The 22,529-nt window shown below is 37.2% G+C and overlaps 1 long non-coding RNA gene across 1 annotated transcript; it reads right to left on the reverse strand.

Annotated features, from left to right (window-relative positions):
• Positions 1 to 108: 108 nt before the first annotated feature.
• LOC126707082 (uncharacterized) lies at positions 109 to 9,952 on the reverse strand. Its single transcript, XR_007648804.1, has 4 exons — positions 8,128 to 9,952; positions 6,858 to 6,944; positions 501 to 5,908; positions 109 to 391 (listed from the first exon to the last, which is right to left on the reverse strand). It is a non-coding gene; the product is annotated as an uncharacterized LOC126707082 (long non-coding RNA).
• Positions 9,953 to 22,529: the final 12,577 nt, after the last annotated feature.

The following is a 22,529-nucleotide window of genomic DNA, read 5'->3' on the forward strand; positions in this document are numbered from 1 at the left end:
AAAATAGAGTGCCAATGGTTTTAGTTTTGTCATTTAGTTTAAAATATTTTTATAAAAACAATGACAAATAGATAATGACAATTGAATAAAATAAAACATTTTACAAACTTGCCACACCTACCCACATTAACCATAGATAATGGCAATTGAGATTGGACAAACAGAAAATCTCTAAGAACTCAAGCAAAAAAAAAAAAAAAAAAAAAGGATTGTCCATAGCAATTTTAAAATAAAACAAATATACAACTAGTAATGACAAGTGTGTCACAAAATTGAATTGGACCTTTTTTTTGGAGAAAAAGAGAAGAAAATATGAACACCAACAACAAGCAAAGATTGAAGGTATATGTACCATTGTATTGTCCACTGAAGGCATCATGGGTTTAGTTTACTGCAAGCATACATTAGAGTAATGCATATATTAAAATCCAAATACAATTTGATGATAAAAAAAAAAAAAAAACCATTAAAAAGAAGAAAAAAAGGGGGGAGAAAGCTACCTTTATAAATAATTTTTTTTTGAAGCATGTTAACATTGACATCTCAGCGTTGACCAACTTAGCAACATTTCAGTTTTTGTAGCGATCCTCTACCCGTTGATGATGGTATCTCTGGATAAGAAGCGATCCCGATGTTGGGGATGTGGGATATTTTATGCCAATCCTCTCCACTGTCTTTCTTGCACCGCTTCTCCTGATGTGGACATCCTCCAATTGCTAATGTTTTGAGTGCCGTAAGATTCTTTAGGTCGTCTCGTATAGACATTAGATTAGGGCAGTACCAAATTTGCAAAGATGAAAGCAATGTGAGGCATCTAATCTACTTAGGCAGAGAAGATAAATCTTCACAGTTCCAGATTTCCAGATGATAGAGAGCAGTTAGATGTTGAATACCCTCTAGCAAGGAAATTAACTTCAGACACCAGTTGATATATAAAACCTCAAGTGCAATTAAATATTGAATTCCTTCAGACAAAGAGCAGAATTCGTCGCAGCTCTGAATGAATAAACTCCGTAGTGAAGATAAGCCCTGGAAACCATTCATTGGTAAAGACAAAAGATTATTACAATCCCATATGTCCAGTTTCCGTAATGAACTTAAGTTTTGGAGTCCTTCTAGAAGACTTTCGATTTAGAGACAAGCCTCTTATATGTGAGAATATATTTTCTTTTATCCCAAAACATCTTAGGGTATACCATAACTTTAGGGAAATCCCTTCCATTTTTATATCTTTTATTTGTTCTTTAGAATTAGGTGAGCACATGATATATGGTTGAAAAAAATAAGAGATATAAAAGGCATCCTTTGTGATAGGGTCTAGGATCTCTTTAGTGTGGGTAGGCTCCCTAAGGCTAAAGGGATATATAAGAAGGTCACTCACAACTTGGTGGGCTATGATGATTCCAACCGAGGGCCTAAGTGGACCCCATAGTGGATTGGTAGCAAACCTTGAACGTACTCAAAGTCCATTATAAGTGATGGCTCCGATTGTGAGTTGGTGGGATGAACTCCGGGAGATTTGGGCCCGAATGGAGCCTTCCAACTTCCTACTCATCACCAATCGAGGTTAAGGGACAAAAGGAACCAAGTGATGTGTGTGCAAACAAGTATTGAAATAGTTTTTATCAAGGTTAAGAAATAAGACATAGGAATTAAACTCATCATCCCTAGCGGAGTCGCCATTATGGACAACAGAGAAGTTGCCACCTAGTTTTGCAATGGCCTAGGAACCATGAATATAGTGTCCTTTCAAGGAAGGACCATTAATCTTACTACCAGAGATATGAGTTCGGAGTTTAGGTACATTCTTGGGAAAGTGTTAGGCACCTAAGACCACCCAACCCTAAGGTTGGCCTCCCATTTTTGTGTCTTACATCCTAAACTCGATAAAATCATGTTCAACATTTATGTCCTAAACTCACACACACACTAGCATACATCTATGCATATAACATGGCATCATCATCCCAAAATACATAAATATCCATCCATAAAGCATAAGAAGCCAAACCACACATATACAATCCTAGCATTCATCTAACATATGAAAACCCTATCATGTTTTACTTGGATCAACAACCTGCCTCTTGAACCTACAAACATTTAAACTAGACCATTGCGATGATCTTTTTGAGTTACCCAATGGTATGAAGCACATGAAAAACCTTATGTATCTTGGCATTGTTGGTTGTGATTCTCTTAGTCATATGCTTAAAGGAATGGGGCAACTAAGTTGCCTCCAATCATTGAGCTTCTTCATTGCTAGCAAGGAAAAAGGTTATCAAATAAGTGAATTGAAAGGGTTAAACCTTCGAAACGAGTTGACAATAAAGGAACTTGATAATGTCAGAAATTCGGTAGAGGCCAAAAATGCAAATTTGATTGGAAAACAAAATCTTAATTCGCAAAGTTTGGTTTGGCGGAGTGACAATAAAAGCCATGTACCGGACCATGTTGAAGATGTTCTTGATGGTTTCCAACCTCATTCAAATCTGAAAAAAAATTGTCCATATACAACTATCATGGTTCAAAAATTCCAACATGGATTCAAGATTCAGTTCTTTGTGATTTGGTTGAAATTTCGCTAGACTGTTGGAAAAGATGTGAACATCTGCCACCTCTTGGCAAACTAACACTCCTCAAGGTTCTTGAAATAACTGGTTGGCATGCTGTGAAATATATTGGCAATGAGTTCCATAGCGGTGGTGCAATTTGTTCCCCTCATTGAAGGAATTTAGGCTCCATACGATGCATGATTTGGAGGAATGGAGAACGATGACTGGAGGAGAAAATTTTCCCGGCCTAAGCAAATTAAATATCACTGATTGCCCAAAGTTAGTTGAAATTCCTATTATTCCTTCCATTATGGGTTTGTCTATGAGTAGAAACAAAGAAATGTTAATTAGGTCAGTGATGAATCTCACTTCACTTTCTTTCCTTGTGATTGGTGGCATGGATGAATTGACAGTTCTTCTAGATGGATTGTTGCAAAATCATAAGATGCTTGAAATATTGATGATTTCCAATATGCCTAATCTCAAGTCACTGACTAATCAGTTGGATAATCTTTTTGCGTTGAATGAATTTTATCTTTATCATTGTGACAAGATCGAAAGTCTTCGAGAAGGACTCCAGAACTTACATTCATTGCGGAAACTGTACACATATGAGTGTAATAATCTTTTGTCCTTACCAATGAATGGTTTGCTGGGCTTATCTTCACTATAGAGTTTAATCATTCAGAGCTGCAACAAATTTCACTTTTTGTACATATGGGAATTCAATATTTAATTGCACTTGAGTATTTATATATCATCTGGTGTCCGAAGTTAATTTCATTGCCAGAGTATTCAACATCTACCTACTCTCCGTTCTCTGGAAATCCAGAACTATGAAGACTTATCTTCTCTACTGAAGCAGATAGGATGCCTCACATTGTTTTCATATTTGCAAATTTAGTCCGACCTTAATCTAATGTCGATACTAGATGAGCTACAGAATCTTACAACACTCAAAACATTGAGAATTGGAGGATGTCCACATCTAGAGAAGCGGTGCAATAAAGACAATGGAGAGGATTGGCATAAAATATCTCACATCACCAAGATTGAGATCACTTCTTCTCCGGAGATAGCATCATTGACTGGTTGGGGATCGCTACGAAAACTGAAATGTTGCTAAATTGGTCAACGCTGAGATGGCAATGTTAACACATGTTAGATGATCAAAAGAAAATTCACTCAACGTAGAAAGATTATCCAACTGGTTGGTTAGTGACTTGAGTTTGGGCATTCTGGAAATCCTCAAGATTTCAAGCATCTTATGATTTTGCAACAGTCCATCTAGAAGAACTGACGATTCATCCATGTTTTCAATCATAAGGGAAGAAAGTGAAGTGAGATTCAACACTGAGCTAATTAACATTGCATTGTTTCTTCTCATAGTCAAATCTGTAATGGAAGGAATAATAGGAATTTCAACTAACTTTGGGCAATGCGTGATATCTAATCTGCTTAGGTAGGGAAAATTTTCTCCTCCAGTCATTGTTCTCCATTCCTCCAAATCAGGCATCTTTTGGAGCCTAAATTCCTTCAATGAGGGGAACGAAATTGCACCGTCTCCATGGAACTCATTGCCAATATATTTCACAGCATGCCAGCCAATTATATCAAGAACCTTGAGGAATGGTAGTTTGCCAATTATATGAAGAACTGAATTTTGAATCCATGTTGGAATTTTTGAACTATGATAGTTGTATATGGATAGTGTTTGTTTGTTTGTTTGTTTTTTTTTTTTTTTTTTTTTTTTTTTTTTTTTTTTTTTTTTTAGATTTGAATGAGGTTGGAGACCATCAAGAACATCTTCAACATGGTTCGGTACATGGCTTTTATCGTCAGTCTGCCAAACCAAACTTAGCAAATGAAGATTTTGTTTTCCGATCAAATTTGCATTTTTGGCCTCCACTGAATTTCTAACATTATCAAGTTCCTTTATTGTCAACTTGTTTTGAACATTTGATAACCTTTTTCCTTGCTAGCAATGTAGAAGCTCAATGATTGGAGGCAAGTTAGTTGTCCCATTCCTTCAGGCATACGAGTAAGAGTATGACAATAAGTGATCCCAAGATACATAAGGTTTTTCATGTGCTTCATGCCATTGGGTAACTCACAAAGAGAGCCACAAAAATCTAGTTTCAACATTTGCAAGTTCAAGAGGCAGGTTTTTGATTTAGGTAAAACTTTGATATAGGAATTAGACATGTCAAGATACCTCAAATGTTTTAAATTGTTGATTGATTCCGGTACTTCCTAAACCACACATCGAAAATCCAATACCCGAAGATACTTTTGTTTTAAGAAGAATGGCCTAGAAGTTTTACAATCAAATGTACCAAGGCATGAGCGTAGATATCGAACTTTACATAGGTCCTCATTCAAAGAAATGTCTGAGATCATGCCATAAAACATATGAAAAATCCTACCTTCAACCTTCACATCTTTACTGGATTTCACTACAATGCATTCATGCCTCATAATAGATTGAGCAAGGTCATGCATTCTACACGTTATACAGTCAGGATACTCCTCGTTGACATCTTGAAAGAAAGATCTCCATACTAATTCATTGAAGATATCAACGCCATGATCATACAACTTCGATGGTTCTTTGAAGGGAATAAAACCATTAGCCATCCACAGTTGTATTAACTTATCCATCTCAAGCTTATGATCTTTGGGAAATACACAACAATAAGCAAAACATTGCCTTAGATGTGGGAGTAGATGGTGACAACTCAACTTGAGAGCCAACAAGATGGAATCTTTACCTATTGGTAAATCCCAAATCTGACTTTTTTCCACTGATTCCCAGTCACTCTTCCTACTTTTAAGGACATAAGGCTTCCAAGAGCCTTTATAGCTAGAGGCATACCTCCACACTTGTCATGCCCCAAATCCAAAAGTGTCTAAAGCGTGAGAGAAGAACCATTAAGAGTGAGAATGTAGGTGGTTTTTTTTTTTTTTTTTTTTCCTCAACACATGATAAGGATAAATAACCATACTAGAATCTTCATATTACAAGTCTGAGCTCTACAACACATTTACAAATAATACAAATTACAAATAATGTCTCCAAATATACATGAAATGCCAAAACTCCAAATGGATTAACATCAAATCACAATTCTTCCTAGGATAGGCAACCTTAATGATAGAATCTATGCCTACCATGCCCAAGGCTAACAAACCTTAGGAACCCAACCTCCGATAGAATTAGCTGTGGCCTCAATAAATTTAGAAAGTTGAGTCACCAACCAATCATAGCATAAATCTCTCAATTAGCATAATGCTCTAATCACCACCAATAAAACAAGCTCCATGCCTGAGGTATAGCAAATTTATCTGAAAAACTGTTGGAGAGTGGGATGAGCTAAAGCCCAATAAGTAGCATAATTAATAGGGGTGGGGGAAATGCAAGTCTCATGATAATGGGCATATTACAAAACATGTTATACTTTGAGAATTTCTATGAAAATCCAGCAAATTCATTTCCATTGGTAAAATGATAAGAATAATTAAAACTATGTAGCACAAAACTTTCTTCAAATATTTCAACATGAAACTATATACTATACACTGTGAGCAATAACAACATTGTTCCAAACCAGAGAATCCAATCCAAGGCCACGTGACAACGCCGTCACAAAGACTAAATTCATCTGCCGTCATAAAGACGGAACTCATCGTCGACACATAGCTAGAACTAATCTGCTGTCACAAAGACAGAACTCATCACGGTCACAAAGACGAAACTCATATGCCGTCACAAAGACAAGTGCTAAGATACCAGTGTTACACAGACTATAGTATCTAGCTAGGTAATCACTGGATAATCACACGTCATGGCACAAGGGTAAAACATAAAGAGTTCACAGATTACATGAATTCAAAACACAGTTCATTTCCAAGTAGTTTCACAAAACCTTTTAATATCCAAAGATATTCACAAGCTTCTCAAAGCCTTCAAACTCATTTCTTGTCAAAAGATTTTGTATCAACTCTCCCAATTATCAAAGCATCTTTAAATTTTGCGAATAATGCAATAAATCCATAAAATCTATTCTTAAGAATTTAATCAAAGATGCTTTTCTTTCCCATGCCAAATATTCATGCATTTCCCCGCATGCAATATTAAACATAATGCACTTTTCATAAATAGCCATATACATTAAGGTTACAACACAATAGTTTTTTTAGAAAGATATAGTTCCACAAATAATTTTCCAAAATGCATTTAACCCAAAAATAATGTCTATGCAACATGGTTATTTTCCAAAAATCCCATTAAAAGCTACCTACCTCGGAAAGCCAACCAATTTTACCTCAACTGGGCATCACAAAATCAACCAATCCCGTCACTAGGTTCATCACCAAGAATCTCAAAACCTAGAAACATAAGGAACAAGCCTATTAATAACAAGGCATATTGGAAAGTTTATCATCACATTTGTCTCCAAAATCGAATAGGATCTCCTAAAACAAATCAAATGCACTAGAGCCTAGCTTGCTCAACCTAAGACAAGTACCCATTCCCAAACGGGAACCAAACAAGCATACAAACTCATAGTGCCACAGTACAAAACCAAAGTATTTTAATTCTCCACTGCAAGCAATGTGCACATATAAACATAACATAAAACACATCAATTCATAATAGGGGTAGCATATCTCATGAGTTTCTCTTTAGAGCACTAAATGATTAAGCCAAACCATTAATAGACTTAACAAAGTAAAACACATGTCGAAGAAAGCACATGAATTTACAAACCAATCCATTCAACAAAGATTTGATGTAAATTCCACAAAATCTCAACGTTTTCATCGCACTTTCAGATTCAATACATAGCAGGCCAGCCATTTTGTAAAAATTGTTTGATCCATGAAAATTTATCCGATTAACTTGAAATTAAATAAGGAGAAGCCTTTATGTATCTAGTATGTACCACAAAAAATTCAGCTCAAAATGATTTTTCTGTAATTTATTACAAATTATGTATTGTAGCTGACTCAAATCTGTCAGGGATAGATTTACAATCCGAAAGTAAAATTACTATAATCTTAATACTATGCCAAAAACTTTCAGACTTGATTAACCTCAAAACTACATGTTTTAGCACATGATAACAACTACGAATTCAATTAATAACTTCATATAATAGTCATCATAGCACGAGTCAAGAAATTCGATCCTCTAACTCATATAGGCAATTTACCCAACACTTGGCATGCAACAAGCACATGCCCACATTCACATATGTCAAAGTCATTCAAATGCAAAGGAAACACTTTGGAATCAACTCATGCAACAACAAAACCCATCTAGCTACTCTAGGAAACCAAACCTCAAAATACTCACTAGTAAAATAGACAACCAAAACACCCCATCAAAGCAAACACCCCCAAATAATTTGAAAACTTTGGATTTAAAATAAACTCTTGCTGCCCAAATCCTTATAACCCTCTAAACTTCCAATACCCACCAAACCCATCAAGTATATACTATAAACATCATAAACTAACAAAACTCAAAGGATTTCATAGAAGAAATTGAGAGAACTTAGATTTTTACCTTGGGTCTCTTGCACTTCAAAATCTCATGGAGTTTTGGCTCTACTAGGAGAATCAATGGGGACATAATCCTCCCTAATAGGGAGGTTTCGACTAGAGAGGGGAAAGAAATGATAAAGTAGATGGGAGCTAGAGTGTGTTTGTGTGTGTTATGGTGGGTGGGTGAGATAGAAGGATAGAGATATAGAAAGAAGGGGCAGCTAGTCAAGAGTGAGAGAGATATCAACGTGAAATGAGGAAGAGGGGGTGCAGGTGGGGTAACTTAAGTTGAAAAGCTTAATTACCAATTTGCCCCAAAAATATCTTGAGTAAATTACCAATTTGCCCCTCAAGCTTCCTCCAAAATACACTGGAGTGTTACAACACTTCTTCACTATTTCCTTACCAATTGATTCCAATTCTGATTTCTCTTCTATCCTTCCCATCCCAAATGCACGTCTTTTAAATAAGGACTAAGAATCATCATCTGACAAGAATCCCATGTGGTGTATAGTAAGTACTGTAGCGATCATTAGCGCAATTGTTTCAATCCGAGTTGTAACTATAAGCATACTACCTTTCCCTCCACATGTCAACATATGTTTTAGGCGGTCCCATTCCTCACGGTTCTCGTTTTAGACATCGTCCAATATAAGTAAAAATCTCCTCCCACGCAATTTTTCTTGCAGCAGTTTCTGCAGTAGATCCAACTCGGAAATACTACATGCAACACGATCAATAGACTCTATGATCGCCCTTAGCAACTTACTTATCTAGAAATCAACTGATACACACACCCAAATTCTCAATTCAAAATGCTTCTCCACCCTTACATCATTGTAGACTAACTGTGCAAGCGTTGTTTTACTTAGCCCCCCATACCCCATACAGCATAAATGGCCAGATTATCTTGAACAACAGACACATTAGTGAGCAACACTTCAATGATCTTTTCTTTTTCCTCATCTCTTCCATAAATCACACTTTCATTCACAAGTGAGCAAGTTTGTCTTCTTTCTAATATTTTTACATCAAAAGCTTCCATGTTTATATCTCTCTCTCAAGTCAAAAGATCTCTCCTTAGAAATGGCCTATATTCTATCCTTCACATTCTTCAATTTATGTGCCATTTTCATGCGAAATATAGGTCTGTTTGGAAGAGAAAAGAATCTACTTACTTGGCTTGTCGCACCTTTCTCTCTCTCCACCTTTCGCATCAGAGCTTCAGTTGCAAACTTGTCCAGAACATTATCCGCATCACAAGTTACATCTTTGAGCTTTCCCAGCTAATCCCTGATAGCTTCACTGTTCCACTGCTCCTCCTCTACATCTTTGATAACGGATCAGATGGCAGATATCGTGCTTTTAAGATTGTCGAGCTCAGCTCCCAAGCCCCAAGCAACCCCAAATTCTTTAAGTGCAGAAGTATTCAAGTTCCCCACCACAGTGCTCACCAAGGCAGAAAGAAGTAAGTCCGCCATATGATCTCCTTTTCACTCCCTCTAGTAATAAATTGCTTCAGGAATACAAGATAGTTGAAGAGAAGTGAATTGCTAGAAAGGAAATGCTTTAATCAACTAGTATTTTGCTTCAAGCCCTAATTTACCTGTTGTTTAAGTCTTTCTACGAAGTTGTGCTGTGTGCCCAGCATTAGTTCTTTTTCCCTTTCACTTTAGCAAGCTTTGATCGGTGATTTTCACATCTGGCTCCACACGGTTTTGACTAAACCATCCATTAGTGGATTCCACATCTACTCCAGCTCATTAGTGATTGCTCCTTTGTTACTTTATAACCCAGTAATTTCTCCGAAGGATCAATCAACTGTTCCACCAATTCTGTCACATTGGATCCATCCATTTGATTTAGTATTTGTTTATAACTTTTGGGTTGGTGACAGTGACGCTGTCATATTACTTTCTCCTTACACGTGGTAGTATTGTGACTTTTGTCTTTTGAGTTGTTATCCACATGAATATCAAGTGGAAGTAACGACTACTCCGGTCTAAAAGAGCTTTAATCGGTTAGTATTTGTTAATTGAAATATTATTGTTGCATAAAGTTTATTTCCTCTTTTTCTACTTTGGTTTACAGTATATTCCTTCACTTAGCTTATCTATAGTCATTTATTTTGTGATAATCTTGTTAGTTTGTTATTTATACAATTTCTCACAGTTCTCTTTTTATTCCGTCTGAATTGCTTGGCTCTAAGATATGAGAAATAGAAACTTGATTCATCTAGCTGTGGAACTGCACTGCTGGTCTTGTCATGTATGTGTGTGGAGCATCGAACAGATGGAGCTTAATCCTTAGATATATAAAGAGAGGGCTAAGTAGCACTGATATGAACACTAGACATGGTTGCAATACAATACAATAAGGATATGACAGTATTTCATTTTATTTATTTATTTATTTTATACTGAGAATATAAACATGTATTAAAGTTTTAAAAAATATTTTTTTAAATTAGTATTGTGGGGGTTGAGTCAACCTTGGTTAAACTAGACTAATGCCGCAATTAATTTTTACATGGGAACGAATGGACAGCTCACAATGAGAAATCCAAGGAGACCAAAGTTAGAAACTATAAGGTTGAATTTAATCAACCATGTGTTGGCTTTATTCTGTGACAAATTTGCTTGTAATACAGCACGTAGAAACCCTGTATTTAGGTGGGAATCATATAAGGGTAGTGTGTGAGAGAGTGTGAAGAAATGTTCAAGATTGTGCAGTGAAGTAGGGACTCGCGGCTGGATCTCGCAGGAGGCTCGCGGCTTGCAAGCCGCCAAAAGTTTCACACGTGTAGAGCATGTAGGGGAGCTGAACAATCATGCCACCTGGAGCACTACAGGACAAAAATCCAGACTGGCCATTAAGTTAGCTCGCGGCTTGAACTTGCGACTCAGTCAAGTTACGAGGTCAAGTCGCCAACCAATCCTGTTTTGGAAAAACTGATTCTTCGCATTCCATTCACATACCAATATAAATACCCCTTATTCCCACAAAATATGTGTGGCCATTCAGAAAGAAAAACCCTAAGAGAGGTTTCTTCAAAACACCCACCCAATTAGAGAGAGCTACTCATTCTTAGAAAGAAATCTTTGTGGTCTCTTCTCATTCCCTCTCTCATTGACATACCCATTAAGAGGAGATTTCTATCCAAACACTACCCACACCCATTTAGAGTGTTGAGTATTTTTGGAGCTTTGGGAAGCATTGGAAGATGCCAAGGATGGCAGATGCTATGGTTTATAGTGGAATCCGATAAGCTAGAAAAGAAAAAGGTTCGGCGCAACCTCGTTGGAGTAAGAAGCTTGGAGGGCTTAGGTACATCGAGTAGATTAGGCTTGGAGGGTCTATTGTTGTTCATATATCCCAACTACATTTTTTAGTGGATTATTAACCGCTTAGAGGGCGGCAGAGAGGTCTTACGCCGAGGGCTTCGATTTCCTCTTCGATAACACATCGTGTGTTGTCCTTGTGTTTGCATCTCTCTTCCCTTTATCATTGCCTTTTATTTTCTGCTGTGGATGTGATTTATAATTGGCTTAGATTGATTTCTAATTCTGTTTATAGCTTATGTTCATTTTCCGCACTCTAGTTGTTTGACATAAAGCTTGAATTGGTTAATTTGTAAATTGGGGGTCTAAACGTTCAAAGGTGTTTATATACATATTTGAACTTTCAATTGGTATCAGAGCAGGTACACTTGTTGTGGTTTAATTACCTAAGTATGATCCTTGACCCTTTGTGTTTATTTGCCATGGATTATGCTTTGTATGCCTCTTTGTATGATTTGGTTGGTGATGAATGTAATATGCCACTTGTTTGTGAAAATGCCTCTATGAGTGTTAATCCTCATAAGTGTGATGACATGTTATTTGAATCTATAGGTGTTATTGAAAAACTCTTGAAGAAAAATTCTAAGGAGTTTCAAAAGCATTTGAGCAAGTTATTTTGTAAAAAGGATAATTTGATTGCTAAGCTTAATGAATCCAATAAATTGGTTGAGAAATATAAAAAAACTTGCTGAAATTTCACTTTAAAAGCTGAAAGAGTTTGAATGTTTGAATATGGACTTGATTGCTAAACTTGTTTTGTCTAATAAACTTGTTGATGATCTTAAATGTGAAAATAAATCTCTTAAGATGCATGCCAAGTGTTTGATTGCTGAACCTATTGTTAAAAAGGATGAAAATATTTGTTGCAATCATGTTGTGGTACCCGATTTTGTGCCTAGTGTGTGTTCTATCTTAAAGGACAAATCGGTGTACATTCCTCCACATAAAAGAAATCAAAAGGTGGAGAGAAAGGCTGTTAAGTCAAAGCCTTTGTTTAGGTCTCAACCTAAGATTTTGAATGGATCTAAGTTTGTTCCAACGTGCCACCATTGCGGTATGATTGGTCATATAAGACATCAATGTCATAAGTTAAAGAGGGAACAAAACCATATTGCTAGATCTCTTCCCAAAAAGCCTAGTGGACCTAAACACATTTTTTGTCACCATTGTGGTGCCTTTGGTCATCTAAGACCTCAATGCTCTAAGTTTCATGCTTTTAAAAGAATCAAAAGAAAAGAAAAACTTGAACTTTTTAAAAGTTGTGCTAAAAAGAGTAAACTGGTTTTGAGTGAAAATAGCATGTTGTTAAAGAAAATGTTTAATGCTCTTAACTCCTTGACTATGTGTATCTCCGGTTCTCATTCTTCCAACCCTCGTCTCGCTTCTCTTGAGACACTCATTCCAAACAATCGTTCCGTTTGGATGAGGAAGAGTTCATATGGTTGAACTTGTGCTCTTTTTGGTCCTTGATCTAATTTTTTCGATCTTTGTAGGACACTTCATGCATTAAATGTCATATCATCATGCATTTTGTGCATCTTGCATTTATTTGTATGCATTGTTTTGTTCTTGATCTTACTTTTATGTTTCTGCTTTGTGTGAGTAAAAAATCCAAAACACATAAAAAGTGAAAAATTCTAAAACTTTGATCGTATATGTTTGAGCACATATCACATGTGAGTTTGGCCTTGTACCTTTGTACAAATGGCTTGGTGCATTTACGAGCTTAACTTATTATTTTTGCACTTATATCTTTGTGGGAAAAATCTTGACATCTTTGTGTGATTGTTGTAAATCAATCTTCAAGCTTGTCATGAATGATTAGTTAATAGTCATGTTGGTTTTGATACATGCGTAGACTTGTGCTTATATCTCTTCCTACTCTTTTATTTTTATTGCTTAAAAAGCTCAATAAATGTAAATCTCAAAATGAAAAGAGATAATGAACTACAAAAGCCGTCGCACATACTAGTATTCAACTAGGAAAAAGGGAAAGCGACTTATATGAAATTGTATGATGCCCAAAAAGCCAAAGGCTTGTTCATCAAATTGAAATATCATAAATTTCAGGCATCAATCTCAAAATGAGATGTTTTGATTCAAAATGATCAAATTTTATGAAATGTAAAGAAGCCAAATGAAAAGCTTCCTCGTATGTAATTGTTTTCTTGTGGGAGGTCATATATGTTCATTTCTATAATTGAGATAGACTACTTGACTTAGTACTAGTTGTGTATGACTTGATTGAATTGATCATTGAAACTTCACTTTAGACTAAGGACTTTTCCACATTTGATACATACACAACACACATGCCTAATGTTCAATGAATGTCTTATTCATTTGTTAGATTGTACTTGTCTAAATGTGATGTGTGTGTGCTCAATCTTATATGGATTAATCCAAAAAGATTTTTGATCATTTTATATGTATTTGGAAGTGATTTTTATCACTCTTTGTGTTTATATTTAGTGCTTACTTTGTTTTTCATTGTTTAAACATGTTTTGTGTTGAAAAATAGGTGTCAGAGTTTTTTGCGACTCAGCTGGCGACTCGCCAGTCGTGAGTTCATCCAGAAACTTTGGCGACTCACTCGCGACTCACTCGCAACTTGCGAAAATTTTCGCGACTAAATCTGGCGACTCGCCTAGTCGCGAAACGCCCAAAATTAGCTTTTTATAGAGCTTTTTCGTGGGAAACTTGTTTTAAACCTCTCCCATCCTCTCTAAAACCTTTCTTTCAATATTTTTACATCAAAACCCAATCAATTTGAATGGTTTTTCATTCCATTAACATTTCTAAGGTAATTATAAACTCTTTTCATTAATTTTGATTCTTAGATTATGTTTTGGAGAGCTTTGTGCTCTTGGTTGGGATTTTTATCATAAGGGTTGGGAAAACTTAATTTTTTTGTCAAATTTCTTCATGGGATTGGTTTCTTTTGCTGATTTGCATTGGATGTTGGCCCCTTGTGGTAGAAAGAACATGTATTAAGGGTGGATTTCATGTTGTTCTTGCATTGTTTCACATTATTGTTCATAGTGTGCATGCTAGGTGTTTGATAAAATACCTCTTAGACATTTTCTCTCTTGTTTGGACTCCGATGAGTACCAAACTTTGGGGTTTCTCATGTTTCCTCATTAGGAACATGTTTGGTTCATTGGTTGTGTATTTAACACACCTTACCCCACATGTGCATTTTTCATGCATTGGTCATGCATTGCACTTAGCCACTTCTTGCACACACCTTTGCTACCCTTGTCATGCATTGGTCTATACCTTGCTTCTTCATCCTAGCATGTCATGTTTACCTTATGCTTTGTAGCATTTTACTTTGTCTTGGGTTTGAGCTTCATTTTCTCATTCATCTCGCACCCCTCATGCATCATTAGCATTGTTCGTACCTTCATTTCTTGCTCTCATTTCTTCTTGACCCTTTGTCTATTCCTGACAAAAAGGAGGAGAGTATACTCTAGAGAATATACTAGAGTATTTTGTCATTTCTATATGACTCTTGTGCACATCCTTAGGGGGAGAAATTCTATTTCTCGTGCACATTTGTAGGGAGAGAGATTTTCCATAGTGGAGATGCATATACCAAGGGGGAGAAGACATTGTGTTAACTAGAAAACTTTGTTCTGTTTGTTTTCTTGTTAGCTTTATGATGCTTTGAGTTATGCTTTGTTGTTGTCATTGCATCATGTTTGTGCTTTGGACATGCATATATCCCTATGCTATTATGCTTCATTGAATGCATGTTCAGATGATCATTTGCTTTGCTATGTGATCATCGTAGCCATTTTTATATGATTTTTTGTGTTTGATCAAGTTGCTCACATGTTTCATATCATGTTTACTTGATCGCAATTTACTTGTTATATTATACTTGTCCTTTTATTACTTGCTTTACCTTGAGGGTCTAATGTGTTTTATGCAAGTGTTTCAGGCTACAAGTATATATGTTCCAAGTGCATCACAGCTTCTCATCATTCTGAAGGAGAGAAACTTTAAGCACTTTTAACTTATATTGTTTAAGTTTTTATTCAGTATTTTGTGGTTTGTACCCATGTTGCTTATGTAAGCTTTTAGGGTTATGTTTTATGCTTTTCTTGTAGGCTTTATGGTTTGTACCATGCTTTATGCAGCCTCTATGTTTTTGTTAAATCAGTACTGTTAACTAAATGTCATGCATTTTCTTGTTAAGTACTGTCACTCTTGTGCCCTTGTAGAATTGTTCTTAGATGCATATACTTAGTGTATTATGCATTGGTTGAGTGTTGGGCATACAAGTAACTTGCATTGTTCTTGTTAGCTTGTATGTTCAAGTGTTCATTCCAAGTGTGAATGAGCATTGTGATCACTACCTTGTAGTGATTACTTGTATGATCAAGCCATGATTTGTTTCTTAACTTCATCCTTGCTTGATCACCTTATGCCTGCTTCATATGCATTTCATGTTTTTCTGCATACAATGATCATGGTGTATTGTTGTGTTTCAGGAGTTTCATGTTCATATGATTCAAGAGCTTCACAGTTTCTAGATTTAGGTGTGAGTGAGTTTTGACATTATTTCCAAACTCACGTTTAAGTCTAGAGTCTTTTTTAGGGTGTTTTGTCATGGAATAGCCAAAGAGGGAGATTGTAAGGTTGAATTTAATCAACCATGTGTTGGCTTTATTCCATGAAAAATTTGCTTATAATACAACACTTAGAAACCCTGTATTTAGGTGGGAATCATGTAAGGGTAGTGTGTGAGAGAGTATGAAGAAATGCTCAAGACTGTGCAGTAAAGCAGAGACTCACGGTTGGATCTCGCGGGAGGTTCGCAGCTTGCAAGCTGCCAAAAGTTGCACATGTGCAGAGCATGCAGGGGAGCTAAACAGTCATGCCACCTGGAGTACTACAGGACAAAAATCTAGACTGGCCATTAAGTTAGCTCGCGGCTTGAACTCGCGACTCAGTCAAGTTTCGAGGTTAAGTCGCCAGCCAATCCTGTTTTGGAAAAACTGACTCTTCGTATTCTATTCACACACCAATATAAATACCCCTCATTCCCATAAAATATGTGTGGCCATTCAGAAAGAAAAACCCTAAGAGAGGTTTCTTCAAAACACCCACCCAATTAGAGAGAGCTACTCATTCTTAGAGAGAAATCTTTGTGGTCTCTTCTTATTGACATACCTATTGAGAGGAGATTTCTATACACTACCCACACCCATTTAGAGTGTTGAGTGTTTTTGGAGCTTTGGGAAGCATTGGAAGATGCCAAGGATGGCGGATGCTATGGATTATAGCGGAATCCGGTAAGCTAGAAAAGAAAAAGGTTCGGCGTAACCTCGTTGGAGTAAGAAGATTGGAGGGCTTAGGTACATCGGGTAGATTAGGCTTGGAGGGTCTATTGCTATTCATGTATCCTAACTACATTTTCTAGTGGATTATTAACTGCTTGGAGGGTGGCAGAGAGGTTTTACGCCAAGGGCTTCGGTTTCCTTTTTGATAACACATCGTGTGTTGTCCTTGTGTTTGCATCTCTCTTCCTTTTATCTTTGCCTTTTATTTTCTGCTGTGGATGTGATTTATAATTGGCTTAAATTGATTTCCAATTCTATTTATAGCTTATGCTCATTTTCCGCACACTAGTTGTTTGATATAAAGTTTGAATTGGTTAATTTGTAAATTGGGGGTCTAAACGTTCAAAGGTGTTTATACACATATTTGAACTTTCAGAAACAAGATGGTAGAGATGATATAAGAGCAAAAAATACTCACATATAAGACTACCTTAGTTGGTTTCTCCCTTAGGGTATGTTTGTTTGAACGGATTTTAAGGAGGATAGAAAATTTAGAAGAGAAAAGTGGAGAGAGTAGTTTTGGTGGATGTTTGATTGGGAGGGGGAGAGAAAAAAAAATGTGGTGGTTTTTTGTCCCTGCCAAGCGTGCATGCTCGGGGGGGAGAAGCTCAACGTATTGAGCTGATGAAAATGCCCATGTAAGGATGACAATTCTGCCTATACAAAAAATTCATGTCAAGGAAATTTGCTTCATCCATAAAACCAAACATTATCTCGTTCACATTTTTTACAAGAATAATGTTAGAGATACAAACTATTTTACAAAAAATTTTACAAACCATTGATGTGATGAGCAATTATTGATAAATGAAAAAGTGATATTAATGGTGGGCCTAAATAAAAACCAATAAGAGGTTTGCCACATCAATATTTTGTAAAAATGTTGTAAAATTTTTTGTGACTATAGCATTACTCTTTTTACAATTAAAAAATATGTTGAACCCTGCTATGTTGCGTAGGTTTACTCTCTTTGAAAAAAAAAAATTGAAATCTTGCATTAATTTCAAGTTTCCAACTCAATCATTTATGATTTTGATTTTGAATGTGTAGAGAGGGAAAATTCCCGACCTATCACAAGCTGACACGTCACATTATCAAGTCCACAAAATACAGCCGATTACAAAACACCATGTATTGCTGCTAGATTTTGCTATCACTATTCAAAAGCCAATGGAAATTCGCCAAGTGTCATGCAAAAACCAATCACGCATCAGCGTACGTGTAAGCAATGACACAAGCAACCTCGCATGTGTAAGCGATGACACAAGTAGCCTCGCACGTGTAAGTAATGACACAAGCAGTCCAGCACGTGTAAGCGATGACATAAGCAGACCAATCAGGCTGTGACATGTGTCACCAATCAGACTCCGCCATGTGTCGCTCACCAACCTCCAAACTCCTATAAATAGAAGCCTTCCTGAGACATTTAGAAGGACCAAAATTCAGAAGTGAAAAAGCTTTGCGAAGATCAAGCCTCAAAGCCTTCAAGAACTTCAAGAACTTCAACCCCAAAATCGGAGAACATTCGAAGCAGAATCATCCAGATCATCTGCCTAGATCCTAAAGTTCGCGGGAATCAAGCCAAAAGTGTCTGAAAACATCAACAAATCACAAATCAGTGAAGCTCAATGGATTCAAGCCTCTAAAGCTCCGAAGAACTTCCACCACACACCTTCGAAGACGAAGAATGCACAAAGACGAAGAACGCACGAAGAACACGAAGAACAAAGGATTTCTAAACAAGCTCATAGCCAGAGATTCATTATAATTCCGTTTCAGTAATCTTCGATCCATCCCTCAACCAAGTTGAAGGATATTTTGTGTTCAAGTCAAAGCCACATTACCATAAATCCAATCAATAAGTCTTGCAATGAGATCGAATCAGAGGATCACTCTTTTGTAATTTCAGAGAATTGTACCACACAATCATAAATACAAATTCGCATTTGTGAAACTATTTTACTTGTTTGATTTATTTCAAACTAGAAATTTAGTCGCTTACAAATTCTGGCACGCCTGGTAGGACCTCTCTGCCTCTCATCTCTTTCTCCTTCAAAAGAAAAGAAATTCAATATCATTTTGCTACTAGCTTCAATGGCCTTTAGCAAGAATGTCCAAAAATCAGTGGTTGATGATTCCAGTGCTGATGAGTATGTCGGCCCAATCACTTGCAGTCGGTCCAAAGCTCTTGATCTACTCCAACCTCAACCAACCCAAGAAAGCCAACCTCCTACTGACATCTCTCTGGACTTTCTTGCAAATAGAAAAGCTACCACTAAAGATTCATCTACCTCGAAAGATTTGGAGATCAGTAATGAATCGTCCCCAACAAAGACCTTTTCTATCAACTTTTCACTCGTGATGAGAAACTTAAGGAGTGAAGTACCTCTAACTCATCTTGTTTCATCATTTTCTCCATCATCTATAGAGGTCATGCTAGTAATGATGAATAACACTCTACCATGGAAGAAAATATGGTTGAAATGGAACAAAAGGTCATCCTTCTCACAAAGGCACTTGAAGAAAAGGACGTCGAAATTGCAACTCTAATGAACAAGCTGGAGGTACAAGATTCGGGTGAATCAAGTCCTGGCCCTAAGCACCCACCTAGCTTTACCTTCAAAGGAGAAAATGCCAGGGGTGATAAAGGAAAAGGAGGTGAAGGCACTTCTCAACACGGACATTCCATCTCAATGGCCTCGATATCTGTCCAACATTTACAGGATACGGTTACAAATACCATTCGGGCACAGTATGGAGGTTCTTCTACAAGTTCTCTCATATATTCCAAACCCTATACAAAGCGCATTGATAATATGAGAATGCTAAATGGGTATCAACCTCCCAAGTTCTTGCAATTTGATGGCAAAGGAAACCCTAAGCAACACATTGCTCACTTTGTAGAAACTTGTGAGAACGCAGGGACTTAAGGAGGCCTCTTTGTAAAGCAGTTTGTCCGTTCACTAAAAGGGAATGCCTTTGATTGGTATACAGACTTAGAGCTCGAGTCAATTGATAGCTGGGAACAACTTGAAAGGGAGTTTCTCAACCGATTCTACAGCACACGACGCACGGTAAGCATGATGGAGCTTACTAATACTAAACAGTGAAAGGATGAGCCCATCGTTGAATATATCAATCGGTGGCGTTCTTTGAGTCTAGATTGCAAGGATAGACTTACTGAAATATCTGCTATAGAGATGTGCATCCAAGGCATGCATTGGGGACTTCTTTACATCCTTCAAGGAATAAAGCCCCGAACATTTGAAGAGTTGGCAACTCGTGCGCATGACATGAAATTAAGTATTTCCAGCCATGGAAATATGAAACCTCCCGTACTTGAGGAAAGGAAAGAAAGACGGGAAATAAGGAAAAATGATAGGAATGCGAAAAGTAATATCAAAGACTCAATGAATGTCAATCCTGCCCCAGTCAAAATTTCAACAAAAAATGTGAAGGCCAATGAAAAGAGGCCCGAAGAAGGTCAACAGCGTGAGACGCGTTGCTCATCACTTAAAGAATGGGAACAAAAGGTCTATCCTTTCCTAGATGCCGATATGCCTGAAATGCTAGAACAATTGTTCAAGTTGAAATTAATTGAATTGCCAGAATGAAAACGTCCGGAAGAGATGAGGAAAGTTGATGACCCGAACTATTGTAAGTATCATCGCATCATAAGTCATCCAATCCAAAAATGCTTTGTTCTTAAAGAACTCATCATGAAGCTAGCCAAGGAAAGGAAAATTGACTTGGATTTTAATGATGTTGCTCAGTCAAACCTTGTCACATTTTCTTGCGGGTTACCTACTTCCGTATCTCCGACTACTAAGCAAGGGGCAAATACAACGCTCATCCATTTTGGTTCTCTGGAACCGGTTCAAGTTCAGCTCTCACAAAAAGCACCTCATTATAATTCAAATGATGATAAAAGGTCAACGATGGATGAGGAAGAAGGCTGGACGATGGTTGTTCGCAAGAGATGGAAGAAGAAACAAGCATTCCCCCTTCATTTGATCACCCAAGAGTCCAAAAGAGCACAAAACTAGATTCAGCCTTGGTAAAAAAGAATGAGTGATAAGAGGCAAGGGAGATTGGGAACAAAAGTGTATGAAGATTCAGCACAAACCCGAAAATCTCAAAAGCTTATCACATTGGAAGAATTCTTCCCCAAAAAATTCTTTCAAAATGACTCAGCCGAGGCCGTCCACACAGTCTCTCGTTGCGAAATTCAGGATGAAAAGGAGGATGTTGACCATGGTGATCCAAAAGAGACCTTGTCATCTTTGGAGGAACTCCAATCTCAGGTCGGTGAAGTTGAACCCTTACAATCCTCCACATCACCAAAAGAAGTGCTCACCCAAGCTCTTGAAAAGCCAGAGATATACGCCCCTCATTCCAATACGCTTCAACAAACACAGGGATGTTACTCATGCTCTCCAAACTTAACCTTCATTGGTGAGGATCTATTGTTAGGCTCTAATCCCCACAATCGCCCACTTTATGTCTCTGGTTATGCTCGTGAACAAAGGATCGAGCGTATCCTTGTTGATGGAGGTTCAACCGTTAACATACTTCCAAAAATGACCATGAAACAATTGGGTTTTACTATGGAAGAATTATCACACAGTCGTTTGGTCATCCAAGGTTTTAACCAAGGAGGACAACGTGCAATTGGCCTGATCCACCTAGAATTGATCATTGGAGAATTGAAAAGCAACGTCTTGTTCCACGTCATTGACGCAAAGACGACCTACAACATGTTGTTAGGACGTCCTTGGATCCATAAAAATGGAATAGTGCCGTTGACCTTGCATCAATGCTTCAAGTTCTTTCAAAATGGAATAAAAAAGGTCGATGTCGATTTAAAGCCTTTTGCAAAAACCGAAGCTCATTTTGCTGATGCAAAATTTTATGCAAAAGAAGACATTTCTAGTGAGGTTCTTCCAGTCGAGATCCCGTCTATAAAAAGTAAACAGGGTGAAAAGGAGCATGTTAAATTCATCGCTAAAAAAGACATTTCTTCCCCAAAGAAAGGTCCAGAACCATTCCTCCGATATATACCATTATCACACCACAAGAATGGACAATCACCATTCGCGGAATGCCTTCAACCTACAAAAGACGTGGGGAGGCCTCCTGCAAAGCTCACAATGGAGGATGTAGTCATATTGAAAGAAAATCATGTTATGACTTTAACTTCATCCACAAATCCTTTACCCTCGAAGCCGTTAAAAGGATTTGTGAGATCTTTGCAGAGTCTAATAAAGCATGGTATTCTACCAAGAGAACGGATGAAAGAATGGTTCGACCCAAAGGCATATAGGCTGTTAGCCAAAGCAAGCTATGATTTCTCAAAACAAGAGGACTTAAGGAAGCTAATTCCAGAAGCCACTGGAGAAAAAATGCAAGGCCTTAGCAAAACACAAAGGAAAATGTGGCTTGAAGGGCATGAAATTCCTATCCCAAAGACCGGATTAGGTTATACTCTTGAACAACCAGCTTAGATATGGATCAAGAAAAGAAGCGATCCTTCGAGTTCCCAATGCATAACAGTGGAGGTCGGCGAAAGTTCGAATCAAAGAAAAGACCATTCTTCACCTCGTGTCTCAGTGTTTGATCACATCGAGGCCTCGACATCACGAATCACAGCGTTTGATAGGTTAAATACAACTTGTTTAACACCAAATCAGGACACTCTTTCTTATAAATTGGTCTTTGATTGACTGGGGGTA

This window comes from Quercus robur, chromosome 11 (assembly GCF_932294415.1).
Source record: "Quercus robur chromosome 11, dhQueRobu3.1, whole genome shotgun sequence".
Taxonomy (NCBI): domain Eukaryota; kingdom Viridiplantae; phylum Streptophyta; class Magnoliopsida; order Fagales; family Fagaceae; genus Quercus; species Quercus robur.